The sequence below is a fragment of the Cornus florida genome, unplaced genomic scaffold, assembly GCF_030987335.1.
Source record: "Cornus florida cultivar Cherokee Brave unplaced genomic scaffold, ASM3098733v1 CherokeeBrave_3.0.0_Hap2_Chr05, whole genome shotgun sequence".
Taxonomy (NCBI): Eukaryota; Viridiplantae; Streptophyta; class Magnoliopsida; order Cornales; family Cornaceae; genus Cornus; species Cornus florida.
Window position 1 is genome coordinate 18,230,657 of NW_026775575.1, and position 4,991 is coordinate 18,235,647.

Below are 4,991 nucleotides of genomic sequence, written 5' to 3' on the forward strand. Positions count from 1 at the left end.
GGAAATCCTTATGATTGACTTAGGATTTCATTGATCAAGCATATATGTTGTATATATATCTTGAGTAGGATTGTTGAAGTTTTATAGAATTCTTAATGATTTGAGTTATTATGCTATTGTGATGGAAATCCTACATTCTAGTATATTACTATTGATAATCATGATTGTTTTAGAAGCTATTTGCTAAAATGCAAACATTTAGTATATATGGCTTATTGTTGAGGCATGCTTAAATTGATAAGTTAATGATATTGTTTTGTGCATAATATCATGTTAAGAACTTGTCATCTATCATGTCATTCTAGATTTGGAACCCTAAGACATGGTTTATATGGTTTCAAAGTACTTGTGCATGGAAGGTGGTTTATATGCCTTGTTATCTATATATAAGTTTTGAACTTAATATATACTTTGGATTCTCTTAGGACATGGTTACTAGTAACATGGCTAGAGTTTGGCTCTAGTGCGGGAGGTATGAGTTCTCCCCAATCGAGATAGTGCGCACTTAGGGTGGTCTTCCCTACGGGTTAATGCCCGGAATAACCGTTGAGGTCTCGGCAGAATTCCGAGCTTAGGTGTCCAAGGATTCTACTTTTTTTGATTTCGCATTCATTTCCAAGTTGACAATCAATGCTATTTGTAACTTGTAAATTTTGTTATATGCGGTTTGATGTTGCTAAGTACATCCATTTTGATATTGTGTTGCTAAGAAATATTTAAGTTAGCTTAAGATGATCCCTTAGAACACCTTGAACATAGACGTTAAGTGGAATGCTCCCTTGTATTCGTCTATATTAATCTTGCAATGATATTGAAACTTTGGGGTATACGCATATGCTTCTCCTACGAGTAACTTGATTACTCACCCTAGTGGTTTGGGTTGTTTTTCAGGTAAGGAGACCATGTTCTTGGATGCTCATCATCCTTAGAAGATTTTGAGTTATTTGAAGCATTTTTGTATATTGACATGCACTTGTTTAGCATGCCTTCCTTTTTGGATGTTGTGTATACCATGGATGTATGGTATTGTAGAAGCTAAAATGGCTTCCTTGATGTGTAATGTATATCTAAGAACACTTGAAAATGTCTATTTTGTATGCATAACATGAGGCCAAGTGCCATGTACATTTATATCACATGTATGCTAGTTTAATCCCATAGTTGTCTTATGAAATGATGAGAATTCGAGGTTTGACAGGTTGTATTTTGTATATGACATGTTATGTGACCATGAGCTATTGGAACACATGCATTTTCTCATTTTACATATGTGTGCATGTTTACTTTGGCACACAACACCATTCTTGAAGAAATGAACACTTAGAGTAGCATTCATTTACATATTTTTGCTAAATGAGACCTCAAGTGCATTTTTGGTATTTCACTTGAAAAATAAATGTTGGTCTTGACATGGGTGACCAGAAAACATGATTTTAAGGGGGGTTACTTCACAACTTTTTTCCAAAAAAGTCCCAGAAAGTCCTCAAAATGGCATTTCAAGGTCGCATTTTAGGTGCAGCTACAGGAGTTCGAGCGCTCTAAATGGGAGTTCGAGCGCTCGAAGTTTGGGCAGAAAGTTTTGGCCTTGGGCAAGTACTATTCGAGCACTCGAAGTCCTAGTTTGAACGCTCGAAGTATTGTTCACAGAGTGTTTTTGTGTCTTGGTTTAGCACTGCACTTCCAACTTCAAATTATCATATCTTCCTTGTTTTAACTCCAAATTGGTCTGTTCTTGAGTCTAAATTGACCACATCGAAATAAGCTTTCCAATGGTACCAATTAGAGTTTCAGATTCATTTGGTAGCTCAAGTTATTCCAGTTTTAGTGGAGGGGTGTCAGTTTTTGGCTCGAACCGGGATAGGGCTTTTCTTCCTTCGACTTCAAGACTTGATATCTTTGCCGTCCGGACTCCGAATCAAGTGATTCTTGAGTCTAAATTCATTATTTTTTTGTTGTCTTTCCAACGGTGTGCTTGGTATTACTCACTTTTAGGATGGAAATGACCATTTTACCCTTGGGTTCTTTTTTGTCCATTTTTGAAGTCTTGTTTCCACATTTGTTTTCTTTGGGTTCTATGATCTCATTGACGGTCTCTTTGGTATCCTAGAGACATGTTGTGTCCCTAGGGATGTCATTTTATCTTTTGCTTCCGCAATTCGAATCCGTTATCGGGTTATTTTTCGGTTCATCACTGACGCACAGGGTTGAAAAACCTTGGGCCGTCACAATAACGGATCCGAAATGCGAAAGTGAAAACGAAAAACAAGACTCTAAGAAGTTAAAGTAACCTTCCATGAGGTCGTGGAACTCAATGAGAACTGATGCGGAAGCAAAAGGTCGAAAATATGACAAATAAGCCCCCAGGGGCAAAATAGTCATTTTACATAGAAATGACGTCCCTAGAATGTAAATTATTCTCGAGAGACATCCATGACTTCTCGTGAAGTCACGGAACTCAAAAGAAAGTAGCGGAAGCGAATTACAAGAAAATCGGACAAAAATAGCGCTAAGGGCAAAATGGTCATTTCTGAAAAAATATAAAATCAGGTGCTACCGAGCACACCATTGGGAAGACAGCGAAAAATTAATCAAGTTAGACTCAAGAATCACTTGATTCGGAGTCTGGATGTAAGAGAAAAGTCAAAACAAAGTTTTGACGTCGTCGCGGCCGTGAATAGTAACTTGGCCAAAATGCTGAAGTTCGTGTGCCGTTTTGAGATACTAAACGATATTTTCTGGAAAAATATGAAGAAGAAACCCCCCTTAAAATAATTTTTCCAGGTTGACCATGTCGAAAGAAAATTTTATTTTTGACGCGAAATCCCCTATATGCCCTCACAACAGACTTTTTCAAATAGTGCAAACGCGCATAGGAAATCAGATTTGACACGGGGTTTTCGGGTTCGAGATGACATTTTCTGGAAAAATGTTGTGAAGAAACCCCCCCTTAAAATCACGTTTTCTATGTGACCATGTCAAAAACGAAATTTATTTTTCAAAATAAATTCCCGAAATGCCCTTAGATTAGTTTAGGCCAAGAGGGTTAAAACAAAAAGCTGCTACATGATTTTTTTTGAAATCTACCAGAACAGAGAGCAAAAACGGGCTAGTAAATGAATTTTTCTGGAAAAATACAAAGAAAAAACCCCTCCTCAAAATTGAGTTTTCTACCTGACTCATAAGAGAATTAAAAAAAAAAACTCATTGTAAAACACTCAAAATGCCCCTTCATAAAATCTGGTCATGAAGGCCAAAAAGTTGCTACAATTGAAAATAGAAAGTTGAACTTCCTAAGGGATTTCCGATACCAAGATGACAAATTCTGGAAAAACATGAAGAAGAAACCCTCCCTAAAATCACATTTTCTAAGCGTCCATGTTGAAAGAAGAAAATAAAACTGATGTGAAAAGTTTAGAATGCCCCTAGATCAGATTATGCAACAAAGTTTTAAAATGAGTCAACAGGAGGCTCATTTCACCAAAGAAGAAGGTTTGCTCGGAAACGACTACGCACGCAAACATAACTTACCTATTAGGACGTGCTACAATGGTCCATGGCTTAAAAATACCACCGATGCAAAATTTAAAATTTAAAATTGACAAATGATTTCAAATTACCGTTTGGCCCTTGACCACACTTCATGCATGATTAATGAGACCTAGTGGAAGTGCCAGAACACACTTTGCGCCACCCGATTTGAAAATAAACCCTTAATGGCTCAGTTTCTACTATTTTAGCCCAAAAATGCAATATGTGAACTAAAATGCAAAAATGAAAACTAAATGGTGTTTGGCCCTTGGCCACACCTCACATATGGCAAATGAATGCTAAATGATGAATTTCACACGAAATGCACACACCGGTGCGAGAATGACATATCAAAACCCTAGTTTTCATACTTTTCTCAATAAAGGCAAAATTCAACATTCATGAATATTCATGGATTTCAAATAAAGTTTGGCCCTTGGCCACAAATTATATACATGGAATGAGAATCAAAAAGTGTGCTTAGGCACACATTACAAGTTTAGAATCAAATATACACATTTGACAAATAAGGGTACAAATGGCATTTCAAGCCAACCTTTACAAGAATGGAACCTTCAAGTCCACAAATCATCCAAGCATGATGAGAATCTCAACCTTGATTCCTGTACCTAAAATATGCCCCAGTAACTTTGGGGTGAGCAACATAAAGCTACTCATAGGAAATGAGCATGCATCGACCTAACGCTTTACAATTTCATCACCTTAAGGTGAAACATGTTAAAGGGGTTCATGCCACCTAACGTCTATGTCAAAATGAGACTCAGGGAGCATCCTAAGCTACCTTAAACCGTTTCTAGCATAAATCACATCATTCATGCAATTCAAGTAACATAGAAGCATGCTATACAAAACAAAAATATATAGATTCTCAAAGTTATCAACTTGAAATCTAATATACAAGAATGACAAAATGGGTCATGCCACCTAACGTCTATGTTCCAAATGAATCTATAGGATCATTCCTAAACTACATTTGAACAACAAGACACAAATCACAATATCTATGCAATTTAACCAACATAGATGCATGCTATACAAAGCAACTAGATATAGATTCTCAAAGTTATCAACTTGAAATCTAAAATACGGAATCAACTAAATATAGTAATTTAGTATAATTAGAATTTCTAATACCACACATTAAAACATAGATTCTCTAGGTTATCAACTAGAAATCTAAAAGTGCGATATCAAATAGTGGAATACTTGGACATCTAAGCTCGAAATTCTGCCGAGACCTCAACGGCTATTACGGGGACTAACCCGCTGGTAATACCACCCCTAGTGCGCACTATCTCGACGGGGAGAACTCATACCTCCCGCACTAGAGTCAAACTCTAACCATGTTATAGTAACCATGTCCCAAGTGACTCCAAAATAAATAAGTTAACAACTTATATAGGAAATATATATACAGCACGAAACTACATTCCATGCACAAG